Source organism: Typopeltis vanoorti, chromosome 8 (genome assembly GCF_054136105.1).
Source record: "Typopeltis vanoorti isolate ZY-2024b chromosome 8, IOZ_Tvanoo_1.0, whole genome shotgun sequence".
Classification (NCBI taxonomy): Eukaryota; Metazoa; Arthropoda; class Arachnida; order Uropygi; family Thelyphonidae; genus Typopeltis; species Typopeltis vanoorti.
The window spans coordinates 21,258,479-21,280,774 of NC_143556.1; the positions used below are offsets into that span (position 1 = coordinate 21,258,479).

Below are 22,296 nucleotides of genomic sequence, written 5' to 3' on the forward strand. Positions count from 1 at the left end.
ACTTGTCTTGGTGAAGAACATTTCTGCTAGATCATGAAGGAGGCATGTGATGTAGGGAATGTCAAATTCTCTGTGAATCTGGGAGTTGCTAATGAGCCATGGGGCCCAGAATCATTCCCAGGCTTTTATTCTGTATCCTCTGCAGTTTTGAATGTTTCTATCCGAAGTATGGCTCCATGCAGGAGATACTTAAATGATGACTGGGAGTATTACCACCCTGTATATGAGTAGTTTGTTCCGATTCTCTAGTTTACTTCTTTTGTTGATCATGGGGTAGATTTGCGCGGTTACTTTGGCTGTCTTCGAGCTTATGCGTTTTATACGACTGGTGAATTATGGTTTTTTTTCAAGCATCACGCCGAGATATTTGACTTCCGTCTACCATGGAATCTTGACCTACCAGGTGTATGCCCTCCTTGATTGGATCTTCGTTTTTGGAGAACAGTATGACTGAACACTTCAGTGGGTTTGCTTGGATCCTCCAGTCCATCAGCCACTTCTCCAGTGTATGAATACTGCTTTGGAGTCTTTTGATTACCAGTTTTGGGATGTGAGGTCTTGCTAATAAAGCAGTATAATCTGCATATAATGCTGTGATTGTTGATCTTGGGTTTTGAGGGATATCAGATATGTAGATTGAAAATTGCAAGGGGACAACAAGTGAACCTTGCAGCACACCTGATTGATTTATTACACCAGTTTCATTTATTGTGACTTGCATGTATCTGTATTTGAGGTATGTGTCAATTATTTTTATTAAATTGATTGGCATATTGAATTTGATGAGTTTGTAGAGCCCTGATGCCACACCTTATCAAAAACCTTCGCAGCATCTATAAAGACCGAAGCTGTGTGGAGATTCCACTTGAAACCTTTTTGTGATATATTCGACCAGTCGGTGTATTTGTTGTACAGTGCTATGGGTTTTTATGAATCCGAACTGCTCATTTGGAATAATACCTAATTATCTGTTGCTGATTGAAGCCTTGTAAGGACGACTTTTTTCGTAACCTTTCCAAGGCTGGATAGAAGACTGATAGGTCTATAACTTTCGGGGAATTGAGAGTTCTTTCCAATTTGTTGATTGGCGTGATATCCGCCGTCTTCCAAGTTATGGGGAAGTGCTTGAACCTGAGGATGGCACTGAGTATGTTGACTATATGTGTAATGGCTTTTCTGGGGAGTAGTTAGATTATTCTGTTTGTGATTCCATCTGGACCTGGAGCCTTGTTGTTGCTCAGATGGGTTATAATATTTGTAACGTCTGCTAGAGAAGTGGGTGTGATAGGTTCTGAGTTATCCTCTTGTTGTCTGTCTTAAGACTTGCTTGACTAGGTGTTGAATCTTGTAGATAAGATTGATGTTCAGATATTCATAAAAGGTGTTATATTGAGATGGGAAGCTGTCAGTTAGAGCTTCGGCATTTTCTTTATCAATTCCTTTCTTGGTTTGTATTGGTGGTATAGGTTGACTTTTAGTGCGGAGGATTCTCAGGAATTTCCAGATGGAGTTGTCCTCTGGGTTTAGATTAGTCAGTTTGATTTCCCAATCTTGGTTTCGATGTTTTTACTGAGCTTCAAGGACTTGTCTATTCAAATTATTCAGAGTTGTTTTATCTTGTGGGGTTCGTGTATTATGGTACCTCTTTCTGGCTTTGTTTTTAATCTGATTAGATCCATTATTTCCTCAGGGATCCGGCTGCTAGGGTAAAAGACTGTGGTTTGGATAACTGAGGCCATTGCTTTTTTTATTTGGCAGGTAAAGTTATTTACTGCAATGTCTATTTCATCTTTATTGTGGATAATAGGTACGGGGTCGATGATCTGAGAGAGTTCTGGAAAACATGTCCCAAGATATAAAGGAGTACGGAGGAGACAATTGTTCTTGTGTACCTAGCTTAAACAGAATGGGGTTGTGATCAGAAGATAACTCGTTTAACGTTTCCAGTTGCTATTATTATTATCCGATGTTTCTGAGAATGGAGATGTCGATTACATTTGAGCTTACAGCTCGGCTGTGGTGGGTGGGCTCTGTGGGTCCGGCTATAACAATAGAGTTTAGCATTGAGTAATGGTTTAGAATACGACCTTTGTCGTTGATTGTGGAGCTGTAACAATCTGTATGCTTGGCATTAAAGTCTCCAGCTATGATGATGGAGTCTGTAGAGCCGAGAATGAAGTCCAAGTCAGATACCAGTAATAGAATGCTGGGCGGGTTGTATACAGCATAGATTTTGATACTCCCAGCATTGTTTGTATCAACTTCAATACCTGTAATCTCTAGGTTCTTGGTTTGCGGATTGGTCATGACGTTGTGACTAAGATAGTTTTTAATGTATACGGCTGTACCTCCTCCAATGATGGTGAGTCTGTCTGTTTGTTCAATATGTAGCTCCGCAGTTTAGGATTATTACCTGACTTGAAATGTGTTTCATTTACTAAGATTATATCAGATATGTGAGCGAACTCTTGCAGTTCCGGTATTTTGTTGCTCAGTCCATTTGCGTTCCACCCACTTATGATAAGGAAGTTAGGCTTATATTTCCTTTCATCATGATTGAGGGATGTCAGAATTGAATGAGTACCTTGCAGGAATTTCTTCGTGGATGATGGCGTAGGATTTGTTTTGCTGAATTCCTGAAGCATGTTTACTAGTGATGCAGTTAGTACTGATGTTAGGTTGGAGCTTGTGAGTTCGCTTTAGGAAGTATCCTTGGCTCGTGCAGCCTCAGCGTATGTTTTGGTTCTGGCTTAAGGTTGTTTTCCTTCCTGAGTTGTCAACGTGGAGGTTGTTTGGACTAGATGACGAACTGCACGGTTTACCGGAGTGTCACTGCTGGGCAGCGTTTGCTGATCCGCGGTTCTCTGGGTATGCTACGTACCCTCTATAGTTGGTGGGATGGGAACTTCCGCAGTTTGCGCTTTAGCTGGCGTAGATCTTGGTTTGGTGCATGTGATCGTCTGGTGGCCTTCGCCGCATTTTAAGCACCTGAAGTTGGCCCAGCATAGTTTTTGGGTGTGTGCCCAAACCATTGACATCTGTGGCACTGTCCTGCTGACCTCTCTTTCTTAGAGGTTTTTAGTAATTCTGAGGTACAAATAGCAGACACTTCATGTATCTTCTTCTGAGTGTTATCAATCTCTACAAGTATTAAAGGCATTGGCCTTTTTTTTCAGACCAGAGCATCCTGCTCACTTTGATTGGGGTTAAGATCTGGTTGCTTAGATCAGAGGAGATTTCTTCGGGGATGAATCCTTCTGTGACGCCGCGTATGGGTCTTTTCAATATAGTCAGTGACAGTAGCTGGCTGGATTTTGATTCCCTCATCTGAGGTTTTTGCCAAGGAGTATGTCATGTTATGCTCCCTGGTAGATGTGAGAGCAGTCCATTTCTCCTTATCCCCTAATATGTCTGGGATAACTTCTCCGAATTTTTCAGAAAGTCCTGTGTGGGTGAGTCCTCCTCCACAAGATCTTCTGTTGTTCTTTGCTATTCCGTTGCATGCTCCCCTTGTGAGGTCTTATGGTGGGGGGTTTTAGGTGGCTGAAAAGTAATGAATTCTCCTTGAGATTCCTCATCCGCTCCTTCTGGATTGTTTGTTTGGACGTACAGTTTTAAATAACCCAGCCAGTCAGTCTCAAACTTTGTCGTGATGAACTTTAGCACATCTAGTGTCTTCTCCTTGTTTAGAGTCCGGATCTGTTCCTTGATGCCCTCCATGACAACGGGGAGTCTCCTGCAGTTATATTCCCGCAGGCCTAAGGACCTGCCAGCATAATCTGTTGACTGGAACAGTCAACTAGCAAAGATCGAGAGCGGTGTTGTGGGAAGAGACCGTGAAACTGCTTGGCTCAGCTCGGATTTCCTACCACCCTAAAACCATTCATCCACCACTGGTCATCAATTGCGGGTGTGCCCTACGCGGCCATTGACCTCATACACATCTCTTGTATGAGGGAGATAGTAGGATTCGGGCAGGGTTAGAGCCAATGCAATTCAAGATTCACAGAATACCTCCGTAAATTGTGTAGTACAGCCTAAAAAAAAGAATAAATAAAGCATGTCTATCCGCATCGAGATCTTGTCATAATATCCGTGATTACAATTGACAATTGACATTTATGTCTTTAGGGGTGAAGCAAGATGCTTTTCATATTCCCCGCTATCTGTTGCAGTTACAGTGAGGGTAAAATGTATGAGCAGTTTGCTCGCCCTGCATGGACATGGAAATTATGCATCGCTATAGGAGGTGAATATAGCTTTTGATCTTCTGTGTTTGAATATGGCCGCTGCCTCGTATGCTGTAGCTTGCTGAACCGAATCGGTGAGGTGTATGGACGTCTTTAGGAAGAACTTAGATGCTAAGGATTGTAGGAAAGAGAAAATATAGGGAACATTTGTATCTCTATGAAGTTGATTGTTTCTAACATACCATTGGGCGTTCAAAATCATTCTCAAGCACTTGTTCTGTACTCGTTGTATTTTGATAATGTTAGTATTAGAGGTGTGGCTCCAGGCTGGAGAAGCATAGGTGATTATAGGACGAATCGTCATCTGGTATAGCTGCAATTTGATTCTGTTGCTGAGCTTGCTATTTCTATTAATTAGCGGATAGATCTGTCAGATGGCTTTAGATGCCTTTGCGCACGTAAACTTGATGTGTTGGTTGAAAGACAGCTTTCTGTCGAGAATTACACCCAGGTATTTTGTTTCTGTCTGCCAGGGAATTTTAGTATTGAATAATAACATGTCTCGTCTCCTGCAGGAGATATTAGCCTTTTCGAGAAAAGAATGGCTAGGTTTTTTGACTTCCAATCTCCATTTGGAGAACCATCCCTCCAGCATTAGAAAGTTTTCTTGAAGCTTTCTGGTAATGAAATGTCGAAGAGATCTGGTTAATATTGCTGTATCGTAAAGGGCCAAAATTGAAGACATCGAATTGTGCAGGATGTTCCGATATGTATATAGAAAACAGCAATGGAGCTAGTAGGGATCCCTACGGCACTCCAGCAAAGATATGGCGCTGGGATGAGGTAGAACCTTTGATTTTGACTTGTCTGAAGATATGAATGGATTAGATGAACCATTTTTAGTGAGATATCGGCGGAGATAAGTTTGTGTAGGAGTCCGAATTGCCAGATTTTGTCAAATGCTTTGGATAGGTCTAGGAAAACGGCTCTTGTGCACTGGCGCCAGTTATAGCTGGTGGTGATGTATTCCAAAATTCCGTGGATTTGCTATGGTGTTTCCGAAAACCAAACTGTTTTTTAGGGAGGATGTTTTAGTTATTTACTTAGGTTTGGAGTCATGAGAGGATGACCTTCTCCGCAACCTTACCCAGATTGGAGAAGAGACTGATTGGACGATAATTTTGCGGTAGGTGTGGGTCCTTGTCTGGCTTATGTATAGGGATTTCATCAGCCACTTTCCAGGTAGAAGAAAAATAGTTAAGTCTTAAGATAGCATTAGTTGTAATGGTCAGGTGCACTACAGCTTTTCGAGGCAACAGCTTGATCACCCCTATTTGAGATGCCGTCTGGTCCAGGAGCTTTATTGTTCTTTAGTTTTTTAATAATATCATATAATTCAACAGGTGATGTGGGTGCAATATGGTCAGCACTGGTATCTGGGAGTTTTAATACGTGTCTGTCCTTTCAGTGGATTTTGTATAAGTGATTGAAATCTAAGTTGTTATATGAAGGTTTGCACTGCACCAACTCTAGATTCTTTACTATGGCTTCTGCATTATCTACATCTGTGTGAACAAAGCCCTCGTTAGAGATTATGGGGGGAGGGATCTGCTTTTATTTCTGATGTTTCTCAGTAAACCCCCAGATAGGTGAGATAGAGGCTAATACGTGTGATCAATAGGTGAGATAGAGGCTAATTTTTCACCCAAAACTGGGTTTCTATGAGTTTTAAATGCATCTCTCACTGCCCCGTTCGATCTAATAAGAACTGTTTTATCTTGAGGAGCGCGAGTATTACGAAATCTCTTCCTAGCTCTGTTCTTCTCTCTGATCAGATCCATAATATCCTCGGGAAAACGACCAGGCTTGGGAACAGGTTTGTGGAAGGTTGCAACCGTTATAGCGGACTTAATCTGTTGGGTGAGGCTTGTCACTACAGAATTCCACATCTTCTTCTGTGCATATGTGAGGGACAGGTCCAATTTGAAAACTAAGTGCTTTAGACAATCTGTCCCACGATATGCATGAGTGAGAGGGAGGAGACAGGTATTCTTGTTCTCCCAGTTGTAGTAGAATTGGGTTATGATCCGATGACAGCTCGTTTAGTGATTTAAGGCTGTACTGAAGTTTAATATCTTGCGGGATAACTATATCCAGGATGTCAGCAGTGCCAAACGTACTGAGATGATTTGAGACTTGGGATTTAAACTCCTGGGTACTTGGAGTTTAAATTCCAAGCAATAATGATGGGTACTCTAACTCCTTAAATGGCATTGAGATCAGTGTGCTGCAGTTTTTAAGGGTGGATTGTAAGCTGAATAGATTTTCAATCTGCAGGCAGAGCTGGTGAAAACTTCCGCGCCTGTAATTTCAAGGTTAGTGGTTGGCGAGTTGTTCACAGAATGGTGCTTAATGTAATTTTTAATGAAGATGGCAGTGCCACTACCTCGGTAATTGGATCTGTCATTTCTGTACATGAGATAACCACGTATTGTGGGACTGTCAGAGGGTCTAAGGATAATATCAGAGGGTCTGATATTATAATAATCACTAATTAGTATAATATCAGGTTGGTATCTGTAAGTGAAATCTTATAGCTCCAGAATTTTGTTACTTAAGCCGTTCGCATTCCATGTAATGATATGAAGAAAGACAGGAATGAGTTTGTTTTTATTCATTTATGATTGCTGTGAGGATGGCCTGTGTTTTCTGTAGGAATCTTTTAGTGGTGGTTGCTGAAGGGTTAGACAGACTGAAATCTTGTAGCATGTGAGCTAAAGAGGCTGTAATAACTGCTGTCAGATTAGTAGGTGCTATTGGCTGATTTTGTTCTGATATTGGTTTGTTAGTACGGGCCACATCAGCAGAACTTCTTGTTTGCCTTTGACTTCCACTGTCTTTGAAGGTCACCGACTGTTGTGCTTCCGAGTCTCAGGCTGTGGAGCAGAGGCCTCAGGTGTTCTTTTACTAGAGGAAGAGGGCGGTATAGCTGTCTCCGTCCTTCTGTTTTTTTGGGTGCTGAGTACATCCCTTGTAGTTTGCTGGATAAGGGCCAGCACAGTTGGCACATTTAGCTGAGGTGGTTTTTGGCTTGGTTCAGGTGTTAGCGGGGTGGTTCTTAGCACATTGCAGGCATTTATACTCTGCCTTGCAGAGTCTTTGAGCATGGCAAAACTTCTGGCATGGTATTGACCAGTAGATGCCCTTTTACGGAGTGGCTCTGGAGTGATCCGGAGTCCACAAACAGATGTTAAATCATAGATGTTCTTATAGGCTTTGTAGATCTCCACCAACACCAGAGGCATAGGGGATTTGTCTGCTCTAGTCATTCTGCTGATCTTAATAGGTGAAGATCAGCCTCAATTTCATCTGTAGTTATATCCTCCGTGACACCCCGCAGTATTACCTTCAGATTTTTCTCTGAACTAAGAGAAAAGGTGTGGTATTGAATACCACACCTTTTGTCTTAGTTCATTGCTAGAGTCTAACACTTTGGTAAGTTTCCTGTAATCAGTCACAGTAGCCAGCTGAATTTTTATGCCATCATCAGTGTTCTTGGCTGAGAGAATACTTTATCTGTGAGTTTATTACGGTGGACATTAATTGTGTCCATCTTTTCTTTTCCCGGAGGACTATCGGTGGACCCCTCTCTTTAGTGGCGGTCGAGGGAATGGAACTGGGAGTCTCCTCTTCCATCCCGAAATCTATGGGAGGTTCTGTGTCAGTGGTTTTACGCACACGAACTTCTTCAAAGTCTGAGGGAGACTGCAACTAAATAATGAGCTCCTCACTTGTATCGTCCGACTTATCGTCTGTGACTGCAGAGGGTGTGAAAGAGTCAGAAAGCTTAACATTTCACGGCCAACTATCACTCAGAAGTTTTCCTAATCTGAGGAATTCATTATAAATCTCCTCGAAAATGGTCTCGTTCAGAGGTTTTGACATAGCAAATTCCGTAGACACAATCTGGTGTTTTCGAGCAGTACGATATATAGTTTAGTATGACCTGTGATTAGACTAAGAAGATGGTTTCCGACGGAACGAAAAATTCAAATGAAAGTATTTACTCCCCCGTAACTTACAAAAACGTTTCGTAATCAAAACGCTTGATAGATACATGTAAATATAATACTCGACGCGAAAGCATAAATCGCTCAAAAACATATCAATCTATCAAATTCGTAATTCACCATCAATAATACGAAACACGCGAGCCGCCATCTTTTCCCCCGAGATTACCCCACATAAACATTAACATTAACACTTCTGGCTAGATGGGTGAACCAAAGTTGCTTTTCATATTCCCCTTTGTCTTGTGATGAAAGAACTTTGAATGGAGTGTTTGTGAGCTATATGATCGCCCATTGAGGACAGTGAAATTAGTTGTGTTCAGCTGAACTTAAGATAGACTTTGTCTTTTATATTTGTTGATTTCTGCTTCATTATATTCCGAGGCTTCCTTTATTAACGGGTTTGGATGATTACTTGTCTTGGTAAAGACCTTCTCAGCTAGATTTATGAGAAAGGAAGAGATATAAGGGATATTAACATCTCTATGGATCTGGATGTTTCTTATGAAGCAAGGGTATCCAGAATCATCCTCAGGCACTTATTCTGTAATCTCTGAAGCTTTAGAATGTTTGAAATTTCGGTGTGGCTTCATGCTGGGGATGCGTAAGTAATAACCGGTCAAATTACCATCTTGTAAATTGTTAATTTTGTTTGCGTGTAGAGTTTACTTTGTCTGTTGATCATAGGGAAGAGCAGTGCTAAGACGTTCGATATCTTTGAGGTAATATAAGTAATATGTTTGCTGGTTGAGTTGGATCCCCCAGTCTGCTATCCTTTTGTAAAGTGGTATGTTAGTTTGTAGTCTTTTAGTTGCCAGTTCTGGGCTCAATGATCTTGTCATCAGTGCAGTATCATCTGCATATAATGCAGTGAATGTTGTTTTTGGGTTCAGAGGGATGTCTGCTACATAGAGTGAAAACAGGACATATGCCAGAAGAGATCGTTGAGGTACGCCTGCCGGGATCTTGCGTCTGGTCGAAACCGTTTCGCTGACCCTGACCTGCATATATCTGTCTTTCAGGTAAGAATGTATTATTTTTATTAACTGGACTGGAAAGCTAAATTTTATCAGGTTGTAGAGAAGGCCTTGATGACATACTTTGTCAAACGTCTTCTCTGCGTCGATGAAGATGACAGCTGTATTGAATTTCCAGTTGAAACCGTCAGTAATGATTTCGACCAGCCGGTGCACTTGTTGATCTGTACTATGGACCTTACGGAAGCCGAACTGTTCATTAGGCAAAATTTCTAACTTAACTGTTTCTGCTTGGAATCTTGAGAGGATCACTTTCTCTGTCACCTTTCCGAGGCTGGACAATTGGCTTATGTGTCTGTAGCTTTCGGGAAGGTGAGCATTTTTCCTGGCTCCTTCAGTGGTATGATTGTGTCTGTTTTCCATGTAGTAGGGAAATGCTGGAATCTAAAGATGGCATTTGTAATGTTGACGAGATGAACTATGGCCTTTCTTGGAAGTAGTTTTACTATTCTGTTAATTATGCCATCAGGTCCTGGAGCTTTTTTATTGTTTAGATGGGAGATGATATTTATCATTTCTGCCGGATTTGTAGGAGTGACATGTTTGGAGTTAACATTGTTCTGTCTTAAGGTTGTCCTAAAATAACGATGAATCTTGTACATAAGGTTGATATTTAGATTTGTATAAGATGGATTGCACTGAGATTCTAGGTTATCTGCTAGTGCTTCAGCTTTCTCTTCATGTTTGTGAACTGTCCCTTTCTTGGTTTGTATAGGGGTATGTGTTGCTTTTTGGTGCGGATTGCTCTTAAGAATTTCCATACAGAATGATCTTCAGTGTTGATGCTAGCCAATTTGGTTTCCCATTGATGGGTTTCTGTGCTTTTGAAGAGCTTCTCGGACCTGACTGTTTAGATTGTTTAATACGTTTTTGTCTTGTGGGGCTCTTGTATTGTGGAATCTCTTCCTGGCCCTATTTTTTGCTCTGATTAGGTCCATGATTTCTTCAGGGATACGGTGGGTTGGGTTGAAGACAGTGAATTGTCTGACTGATTCTACTGCTTTCTGAATTTGTATGGTTAAGTTATATATTGCTGTGTCAATCTCTTCCTTTTTACTGATATTGGGCACCGGATCAATATGATCGTGAAGAACCTTCGCTAACTTGTCCCGTGGTATGAATGTCTGCAGAGGAGAGAATTGATCTCATCAACCTAGATTAAGCACTATGGGACTGTGGTCAGAAGATAATTCGTTGAATGATTGCAATTTGAATTGGTATCTTAAATTTTTAAAGATGATAATGTCTAGCCCAAATCCGAGCCACCCTAAGGACTGAAATGGGTGGGCTTGGTAGGGCCGGCCACTATAACAGAGTAGAGCATTACATAGTTGAAAAGTGGGTGGCCTTTGTTGTTAGTTGATGAGCTGTACCAAGCTGTGTGTTTTGAGTTGAAATCTCCTGCTATTATTATGGAGTCATTTGGACCAAGTATGGAGTCCAGATCTGTTGTCAGCAGAGGAATGCTTGGAGGGTTATAAGGCAACATAGATCTTGAGACTCCCAGCATTGAAGGTATGTACCTCCACACTGGTCACCTCCAGGTTTACTGTTTTGGGCTCGTCTATTGTATTATGATTCAAATGTTTCACCAATCAAGATGATATCAGCACTGAGACGAGTTGAAAATTCTTGAAGTTCCAAAATCTTGTTCATCAATCCATTTGCATTCCATGCTATTATCTTAAGAGATTTTGGTTTGAATTTATTATTCATGGCAGATGGCTGTTATAATGTTTTGAGTGCCTTGCAGAATCTCTTTCTGGAAGATGTTGAGGGGCATGTCTTGCTGAATTCTGGCGGCATAGTGGAAAGTGAGGCTGTTAAAACGGAAGTTATGTTGGAACTTTCTAGCTCGAGAGATGTAGGAGGCTTAGTTCTTGCAGCCTCAGCATATGTTTTGGTCATGGTTGTTCCTTCCTGTGTGGTAGAAGGCAAGGTGTTTCGGACTGGAGGACGATTTGTTTGGTTGCTTATAACGTTGTTACGTGGAGGAGCAAGATTGACTTTTGTTAGTCCTCGATTTTTTGGATTGGAAAGGCATCCCTTCTAATTGGCGGGGTGAGGTCCACTACAGTTTGCACAGCATGCTGGAGTTGTGCGTGGTTTGGTGCATGTGATGGTCTGGTGTTCCTCGCCGCACTTCAAGCACCTGAAGGCTGCCTTACATAAATTTTGGGCTTTGGCATCTATGACACTGACCTACAGATGCTCTTTTCCTAAGAGGCTCAGTTGAAATTTTGAGACCGCATACTACATTCAGTTCATAGATCTGCTTTTGTGTGTTGTTTATTTCCACCAGCACGAAAGGCATTGGTCTTTTATTCTGATCTGAGCATTCTGCTAACTTTAACTGGGGACTAGCCCTGTCTGGAGAGATCAGTGGTCACATCTTCAGGAGTGATACCTTCAGCTATCCCACATAGAACAAACTTCAGGTTCTTTTCGCTGGGTAAATTGAAGATGTGATATGGGACGTTAGCACTGTCCATAAATCTGGTCATCTGTCTGTAATCCGAGACAGTAGTGGGTTGTATTTTAACTCCCTCATCTGAATTTTTAGCCCATGAGAATGAGATGTTTTGTTCTCTGAGGGCTGATGAGACAGTGATCCATTTTTCCTTATCCCTTAATATGACTAGTGGTATCTTTTCTTTAGGACCATTGGATGTTTCTATCCCTGTTGTTTTGGGTTCTTCCACATTGGTGGAATTTACCTCTTCTTTTTGACCAATTGGAACTCTGTATCTTTCCAAGATATAATAACTGCTGTCTTGGGATATAGCATCTTCCATACTTGGGGAGTGTGCAAAAATCTGATAGCTTCAGATTTATGGGCTCTTCACTCATGCCATTCATATTGTCCTCTGTGACTTCTGTGGGGGGGGCAGGGAATGTGTCAAAGAGCTTGACTTTTCCTGGCCAATTATCACTCAGCAGCTTTCCTAGTCTGAGGAATTCCATGTATACTTCCTCAAATTTGGCCTCATTCAGAAGTTTTGCAATGACAATAATTTAGAAATGTGTTAAGACACAGATGGAGAAAGAGTAGAGATTGCTCAGTTGTTCTGAGCAGGTAAAGATAATCCTGTGGATTTTTGAAGGTCCACTAGCAACTCCCGTAGACACACTAAGGTATCTATCATCAATACGATGTCACGATATAAAATAAAACAATGGCAATATTAGCTGCAGTAGGCCTAGCGTATCGCCCTTGTGAATGCAATTGACTTACCTGTATAAACCACTATGGAAAATAAAGTGTCTGTCTGTGGCAGCAAGCAATTAACTGCTATTACTAATGAATAAGCACCAATCTCTAAAAACATATCAGTCAAATTCACAATTCACCATCAATAATACATGACACGAAACACTAACACGCGAGACGCCCTACTTAAAACCCATCAGACATCGTGATTACCAACCGTTAACATTAACATTAACATTTCTGGCTAGATAGGTGAAGCAAAATTGCTTTTCATATTCCCCTTTGTCTTGTAATGGAAGAACTTTGAATGGAGTGTTTGTGAGCTATATGCTCGCCCATTGAGGGCAGTGAAGTTAGTTGTGTTCAGCTGAACTTAAAATAGATTTTGGTCTTTTATATTTGTTGATTTCTTCTTCATTATATTCCGAGGTTTCCTTGATTAACGGGTTAGGATGGTTACCGGTCTTGGTAAAGAACTTCTCAGCTAGATTTATGAGAAAGGAAGAGATATAAGGGATATTAACATCTCTATGGGTCTGGATGTTTCCAGATCCATAGAGATGTATCCAGAATTATCCTCAGGCACTTATTCTGTAATCTCTGAAGTTTTAGAATGTTTGAATTTGCGGTGTGGCTCCAAACCGGGGATGCGTAAGTGATAACCGGCCGAATTACCATCTTGTAAATTGTTAATTTTGTTTGCGTGTCGAGTTTACTTTGTCTGTTGATCATAGGGTAGAGCTGTGCTAAGACGTTGGATGTCTTTGAGGTAAGGTAACTAATATATTTGCTGAATAGGAGTTTACTATCAAGAATCACTCCAAGTATTTAACTTCAGTCTGCCATGGAATCTTTACTCCCAATAAATAAATATCCTCCATGGTATGGATTTTCTTTCTAGTAAACAATATAGCTGAGCTTTTCTGGAGATTAACTTGGATCCTCCAGTCTGCCATCCACTTTTCTAAAGTGTGTATGCTAGTTTGTAGTCTTTTAGTTGCCGGTTTTGGGCTCAGTGATCTTGCTATCAGCGCAGTATCATCTTCATATAATGCAGTGAATGTTGTTTTTGGGTTCAGAGGGATGTCTGCTACATAGATTGAAAATTGAAAACAAGACAGGTGCCAGAAGAGATCGTTGAGGTACGCCTGCCGAGATCCTGCGTCTGGTCGAAGCCGTTTCGCCTACCCTGACCTGCATATATCTGTCTGTCAGGTAAGAATGTATTACCTTTATTAACCTGACTGGAAAATTAAATGTTATCAGTTTGTAGAGAAGACCTAGATGCCATACTTTATCAAACGCCTTCTGTGCGTCGATGAAGATGGCAGCTGTATTGAGTTTCTAGTTGAAACCTTTATTAATGATTTCTACCAGCCGGTGCACTTGTTGAGCTGTACTATGGGCCCTACGGAATCCGAACTGTTCATTTCCTAACTTATCTGTTTCTGCTTGGAATCTTGAGAGGATCCCTTTTTCTGTCACCTTTCCGAGGCTGGACAATTGGCTTATGTGTCTGTAGCTTTCGGGAAGGTGAGCATTTTTCCTGGCTCCTTCAGTGGTATGATTGTGTCTGTTTTCCATGTAGTAGGGAAATGCTGGAATCTAAAGATGGCATTTGTAATGTTGACGAGATGGATTATGGCCTTTCTTGGAAGTAGTTTTACTATTGTGCTAGTTATGCCATCCTGTCCTGGAGCTTTTTTATTGTTTAGATGGGAGATGATATTTATCATTTCTGTTGGATTTGTAGGAGTGATATGTTCGGAGTTAACTGTGTTCTGTCTTAAGGTTGTCCTAACATGACGATGTATCTTGTACATAAGGTCTCATCTCATCTCATCTTCTTTATACCCTCTTTTACCTTGCGGTGTCGAGGGTCCACTGATCATCGGACCTCAATCCGTTTACATGATAAGGTGGTCAGCCCTATGCCTCGGTATATCCTATGGCCTGTAGTGTTAAGTTCTCAAGACCAGTTTTTCTGCTTTGCGGGATGAAAAACTCCAGAATAAACTGGGGGTAAAACCCTGCTGTCCACGCCCAAGACTGGCTAACTTGGCTATGGCTGAGGAAGATCCTTCAGCTCCTCACGTCACCGACGGGAATCGAACCTAGGACACTTCTTCCCCAGGCATATGGTCGCGAAGCGCATAACCACTAGGCTAACCGCGCGGACTGTACATAAAGTTGATATTTAAATTTGTATACGATGGGTTGCACTGAGATTCTAGGTTTTCTACTAGTGCTTCGGCTTTCTCTTCATCTTTGTGAACTGTCCCTTTCTTGGTTTGTATAGGGGTATGAGTTGCTTTTTGGCACGGATTGCTCTTAAGAATTTCCATACAGAATGATCTTCAGTGTTGATGCTAGCCAATTTGGTTTCCCATTGATGGGTTTCTGTGCTTTTGAAGAGATTCTCGGACCTGACTGCTTAGATTGTTTAATACATTTTTATCTTGTGGGGCTCTTGTATTGTGGAATCTCTTCCTGGCCATATTTTTTGCTCTGATTAGGTCCATGATTTCTTCAGGGATACGGTTGGTTGGGTTGAAGACAGTGGATTGTCTGACTGATTCAATTGCTTTCTGAATTTGTATAGTTAAGTTATTTATTGCTGTGTCAATCTCTTCCCTTTTACTGATATTGAGCACTGGACCAATATGATCGGGAAGAACCTTCGCTAACTTGTCCCATGGTAACAATGTGTGCAGAAGAGAGAATTGATCTGATCAACCTAGATTAAGCACTATGGGACTGTGGTCAGAAGATAACTCGTTGACTGATTCCAATTTGAATTGGTATCCTAAATTTTTAAAGATGACAATGTCCAGCACATCCGAACCACCCGAAGGACAAATGGGTGGGCTCGGTAGGGCCGGCCACTACAACAGAGTGGAGCATTGCATAGTTGAAAAGTGTGTGGCCTTTGGTGTTAGTTGATGAGCTGTACCAAGCTGTGTGTTTTGAGTTGAAATCTGCTATTATTATGGAGTCATTTGGACCAAGTATGGAGTCCAGATCTATTGTCAGCAGAGGAATGCTTGGAGGGTTATAAGCAGCATAGATCTTGAGACTCCCAGCATTGAAGGTATGTACCGCGACACCGGTCACCTCCAGGTTTACTCATTTGGGCTTATATATATATGTGACTGTGCCTCCACCTCTTGTGCCAATTCTGTCCTTTCGGTACCAAAAATAAAGTTTTTTGATTTTATTTCAAAACTGTTAATGTATTTTCAGAAATGTTTACTAAACCATTTAATTACAATAATATATTATATAAAAATAGTTTCTAAAAATAAGAAATACTTAAAAATTCAAAGCATAGTTTAGGTTGTCGATTTTCTGTGATAATCATGCCTGATTTGTTTTTCAATTAGCAGTTCGTCCCAGAGAAGATCCTCAATCTTTATTTGGAAAGTTTCTCTGTGAAACATTCATTACAAGGTTACAGTGCAACCAAAACCGTTTAAAGTTACAGTACTTGTATAAATGTCCTGATCAGAATTTGAACCTGGGTTCAAATTCTGATCAGGGCATTTTCTTATATTTCGAACTTTTCTATTTTGTTTAAAAGTAATTTGTCCCAATGTGAGGTTTGAAACAATATTTACCACCCTACCCCAAGCGAAGATTTTTTAAAATAAATAAATCATTAAAAAAGTTCTAATTTACGCATAATAAGAAAAACAATAAAATGACTAAAGAGCAATCAAAATTAAATCCTACGAAAGAAATTAGTCATCTTAATATCACAAATAAAATTATCTCAAATAATCATAATGTTTTTGTTGTCGAGTCCATTGAAGAACTTCTGGATATGACCGTGGATCTGCGGAACTGCATGGCAATCTTTTGAACTTTGTTGGAGTAGAGCATTGCTTTAGGGTTATTGTCAATTTTCTGTAGGGCAGAAGCGATTGCTGGACAAGAATAAATATGGACAGGTGATAGTTCAACTCCTGGACAGTCTTCGCATGTTTCATAGCTCCTACTACTGTCTGGCTGAATGTTCATGCCTTTAAAATGTTCCGTCGTAAGTCTGGTGATGATCGTGGTTATTTCTCTATTTTCATGAATTTCGCTGATTTCATTGTTCTTCTAGTTTGATTTACCAATCTTAATTTGGCGACAGAGTTAGCATCAGTTAGTAAAAGTGGGTGTAATTTTTGAGGTAAATAACTTGCTTCTTTGGCTAGTCTGTCTGCTCTTTCATTGCCTTCAATATTTTTGGAATATGCCTCATGAATGTGGACTCCAGCTTCTACTAGCTCAAAAGAAAAACTTGACAGAGTGCAATAATGGGCTGGTATCCATTGCAATGTCCAGTTCTTATTTTTCAAATTTAAAGTTGTTAGTTATTCATGAATTTCCTGTGTGAGTTTTGTTTTTCCATTTTTTAATGCCTGAAGTGCTGATTTTGAGTCGCTGTAACTGGTTATTCCTTCTGTAATGTTTATTACGGATTCGAGAGAGAGAATTTGAAAGCTGTTTGTATGGCTATTAATTCACAAGTTACGTTTGAAGCTATTTTGCAAGCTGTGGTTTTGATTTGCATTTCCTCGCCTCTAGGTAGAGTTAGAAAAACCCCTGAACTACTTGGTTGAGTGCTTCATCAGATGATCCATCAGTGTAGGCAACATGTTTTGGATTATTTAAGTGATGTATAGTGTCAAGTCCTTTTCTTTTATTTTCTGGCTGTGAATTCGTTTTTGCACAAAGTTCGAGGAGATTAAAATTTATCATTGTGTTTTTTGGTAGAGTAATGGAAAAGAATGGCTCTTTGCTTATTTCAATAGATAGGTGCAATAAGTGCAATCTGTTTTCTAATTTCATGATGATATTGTAACGTAGATGATGTCTTTATTTTAGATATTTTTCTCCAGGCATGGAAGGTCCTGAGTGAGATGCGATCCTGTTGGTGGCTCCTGATTCTGTTAGTGAATTTAATTGTGGAGTGTTTTCTTCTGTCTTCTAGTATGTGAAGTCGACACTCCTGTTGAGCTTTTAAATTATTTGTTGATGAGACTGCACCTATGATAATTTCAGCTGCTGTTGATTGTACTCTGTCAGGTTTTTCTTTTGAGCTAGTAGAAGCTGGAGCCCAGAGTGATGAGGCATATTCCATAGTGGGTCGTACAAGTGCAGTATATGTAGTTTTGAGTGTCGTCGGCTTTGTACCCTACTTTGTTCCTCAAAGCCTTTTGATGATATTAAGCTTTTTAAGAGCTTTATTCGATATATTTTAATATGAGTTGCAATTCTCAATTCAGTATCTTGGGTTAGTCTTATATATTTTGGAGACTCTGTTTTTTCTATTTTGATAATATATATTTTGATTAAGGGATTGTAATTGTATCTGTGTTTTTTCTATCAGTGGAGAAGTTGCTCAGTTTTTTTTTCTGGGGTTATCTGTAGTTTAAGTTCCTTTGCCCATCTTTCTAAGCCTTTTAGTGAATTATTTAAGACTTTTTCAGATTTTTGAGGATTACTGGTTGTGTGCCAGATTGCTATGTCATCTGCATAGCACGTGATTTATTATGTGAGGATGGATATTGTTCATATAGATAAGAAATAGAAGTGGGCTTAATACAGAACATTGTGGGACTCAAGCTCAAGTTCGATCAAGTTTGAATAAACTCTATTAACTTTTACTTTTATTTTTCTTTCTTTCCTGAAATCTGAAATCCAAATTAATGCATATCCCCTTACTCCAGAGTCGTATGCAATTTTTATTAACTTTTTTCTCCAGACGCGATCGTAGGGAGCTGTGAGATCCAAGAATATTGGTGTTGTCTTCTTTGGTGGTTTTTCTTGAAAGCCATCTGTGAGGTTGGCAAAGATAAAATAACTGATTTTTCGTAATGTGTTGAGGCCTGTATGCAGTTTGGTAGAAGTTGAATTTGTTATTTTCTAACAGCCAATTCAGAGGTCTTGTATGTAATATTCTTTCGTTTAGTTTACAGAGAGTAGTAGTCAAAGCTATTGGTCTATAGCTTTTATAGTCACTAGGGTTTTTGTTAGGATTTAATGACTGATGTGTTGTAGATTTTTGGTAGTCTACCTGCATTCCAGGAAGTGTTAAATTGTTATTAATAATTCTTCAGAAGGCAGTTGTTGGCTATTTTTACCATGTTTTTAATTATACTAGTATGTCCAAAGATAAGATCAATTCCGAGTGATTTGTCAGGATCAATTTGACTAATTGCTGTTTCTAATTCTGTCACTATGAGGTCCTGATCAGAAGGATGGGTTCTAAATTGTATTAGCAGATGTTTTGAATGTTTTGTGCACGTTTTGTCTTTTTTGTTATATTGCAGCTTGCTTGCATTAAAGTAATATTTGGGTAGTAAATCTCCCATCTGTTTGTTTGTTGTTGCTGTATTGGTTCCTAAGAAGATTATGTTTGAGGAGTGATCAGTATCTGGAAGTGTTGCGTTGTTTAATAATCTGATGATATTCCAGTGTTGTGAGTCTTTTCCTGATTTAGTCTATTGCATAATTCTTCCCACTTTTTTTTTTTTGTAGTTAGAAATGTCATCTTCTATGTTATGAGCTAATTCTATTAACATCTTTCTGTTGTCTTCTGTATTATTTTAACTGTTCGTTGCTAATATCTCTTTCGGTGATCATAGCATTGATATTATGATCAATTCCCAGAGGACAGGACAAAAATTCAATTGTCCTGTCCTCTGGGAAATTAATATTTTGCAGCTCTCTGTATGTTGTTAGTTAGTTGTAACAGGTGCTGATCAAGTTCTTTACTAGCGGGTGTGCCAATGCAATATGTTTGTAATAGTTGTGTGTATTTAGGCCAATTTGCTTTCATGAAGTTCCAAAATCTCTTTGTCTGTGATTTTTGGTCTAACTGCAAATTAATGGTTGTATTAATAGGTCTATGATCACGGATGGCATTCTTTAATATTTTCCACTGGGAAAGACTCACAGTTTCATAATCTACTGCTGTGATGTCTAATGCTGATTCTGTGCCTGTTGTTTTTGACAGATATGTATTTTACTTGTTGTTTATGATCTCAAGGTGTAGATCATCAATTATGTCTTCTATTTGTGCTCCTTTCGGATCTATTTGTGGGGAGCTCCAAGTTGAGCGAAAAGAATCTTTGTATCACGTTGTTTGACTTAGTTGTTGAAATAGTTCTGTATTTATATCTGTGTTGTCTGGGTGATATACATTGACTATTGTAATAATGTGTTTTTGTAGAAATATCTTGACGGCTTGAGCCTCTGTGTTACTATTGATACTGCTGTTTGCAGTTGATACGATTTCTTTATATTTAATGTGTTTGGTCTGTAGGAATACAGCTAGACCTGCGCCAGAACGATCCGGTCAGGCTTTCCTTAACGTTGACTAGCCTTTGATCTGAAGTTTCATATTTTGGTCTGGTTTTGTTTCTTGTAAGCATGCAATGTGGATGTAATTTTTGTATAAATTTTCTTAAGTTCTTCCATCTTAGAAGTTCTTCAATTAGAAGAAATGGTTCTTCCCCAATATGAAATGGGATTAACGATCAAATGTTTAGTTTAGTTATGCTAATCTAAGAATGTTGATTCACTTGAACATATTCACAATGAGGAAGTTAGGAAAAGAACAATACGTAGGAAGGGAAAGTACTGTACTGGTTTAAGAAGCAAAAGAATTAAATACACAAATCGGTGTGAAGTGTATCAAACTGGTGTTTGAATAGATTAACACACGTTGAGAGTAACCTGGGTTTTCTTCTTTTTTTTTTTGACACTGGAAACAATATTACTTATTAATCGGTGGAAAATAACAAACAAACAACAACAGAGAATACTAAAATGTGGTGAAACTGAAAATTACTCAGTAAGTTTAAATACACAGTATGTTTGTAGTTCTAATAAAGAGGGTTGATATTGACATCTCTGTCATTGAAAAACAGCATCACTGGTGGAATCCTGATATAATTCGCGTCATAAATTTCCTCTTTCATCCCAAGATTTCAATTAAAAAAAAAACTACAAATGAACAACTTTCGTACGGAAGACATCTCATGAAATGAGTCATTCAAGAAGTAATTTATTTCAGCCTAAATAACAATTTATAAATAAGAATCAGGGGTCACGCGGAGGGGGAGGATAAGGGTGCCTGGTCCCCCAAAGAAAAAGGAAAAAACCACTAGAACATTTTTCAAAAATATTTTCCTAATTAATAAAATATATTTTTCTTATTTATGTTGTGTCGTGTCTTCTATTTCTATACAACTTATGAATTATAGCGATCACTGCAGATGCTCAGTCATAAATGGTATGCGATGTGTAGTGTGCATTCTCAAATCGTCTATTCTACTCGGGTTCCCCCAAAGATTAAACCCTGAGTGCGCTACTGATAAGAATTATATGCAAAATACCTGTTAACAAAATGCTAATATCATGCAATCACTAGCAAATTTCACAGTAATAATAATACCAGTTCTATGAAAGGAAACAATCTTGTTTGCTGTTATAAACAGCTCAAATGTTTCCATTTAACTCATTCAATAGAATAACAAAAGAAGCTTTTACGGTAGCAAATCCAGAATGTTGAAAGTGGATAAAAAGTAAGCGATCTGGTTGGTAGTGACGACACTCGACTGTTGTTGATAAGGTTGCTATTTTCTGTCGAGTGCACGCCTGACTACCCGTAAAACACTCAGTTAGATAAAAACTGACCGTACATGATACACAGGACATCCGGTACAACCTTTACTTCAGAGGATATTCAAGCAAATAATCAGAATAGGGATGTAACTAAACAGCCGTGATCGTCTAGTGGTTAGGACATTGCGTTGTGGCCGCAATAACCCAGGTTCAAATCCTGGTCACGGCAAACTTTTATTTTTTCAACTTTTCCATTTTGTTTAAAAGTAATTTCTTGTAATTTGAGGTTTGCAACGATATTTACCACTCCACCCGAAGCGTAGATTTTTTATAATAAATAAATCAATAAAAAATTCCTAATTTACGCATAATAATAGAAAAAAATAATAAAATAACCAAAGAACTCTCAAAATAATATCCTACAAAAGAAATCACTAACGTAAATGTCACAAATAATAGCATCTAAAATTGTCCTAATTTCACATCAATTAGAAGAAATGGTTCTTCCCCAATATGAAATGGAATTAACGATCAATGTTACAGTTTTGTTATGTGCATCGAAGTATGCTGATTCACTTGAATTTATTCACAATGAGGAAGTTAGGAAAAGAACAATACATGGGAAGGAAAAATTCCGTACTTGTTTAGGGAACAAAAGAATCAAATAAACAGACTGGTGTGAAGTGTATCAAAGTACTGTTGAAAAGTTTAGACAAGTTCAGAGTAACCTGCGTTGTTTGTTTTTTTTTCCCCAAATAATTATAATTTTTTAAACTTTTTTTTTTACCCTAAATATAATTAAACTAGTATTTAAGCAATGCCAAGAGAATATTCTTTTAAAAATAAAATGAAATCACATTTTTGTATGTAAATATGTGAAAACGATAAAATCCAATCCCTGAAAAATAACCGAATTTTAATCAAACTGGGTGTGTTGTGGGAGGAGACTACAAGAAATTGAAATTCCTATACGGTTTGCGACTGGAATATCTTGTACTATTACTTGTCCTGCTTTTTATATTCAACGATTCCTTGACATTGGATAAAATTTGCTTCGTTTATTTTTAAGAATGTCACTTAGTATTGAGTAGAAGCAATAAATGCCACACCTCAGGTGAGGATTGAACTCACGACCTTCACATTGTGAGAGTGACGCGTTACTTACT

The 22,296-nt window shown here is 39.1% G+C and overlaps 1 non-coding gene across 1 annotated transcript; it reads left to right on the plus strand.

The window, feature by feature from the left end:
* Nucleotides 1-21,287: 21,287 nt before the first annotated feature.
* Nucleotides 21,288-21,359, plus strand: TRNAH-GUG (transfer RNA histidin (anticodon GUG)). Its single transcript has one exon. It is a non-coding gene; the product is annotated as a tRNA-His (tRNA).
* Nucleotides 21,360-22,296: the final 937 nt, after the last annotated feature.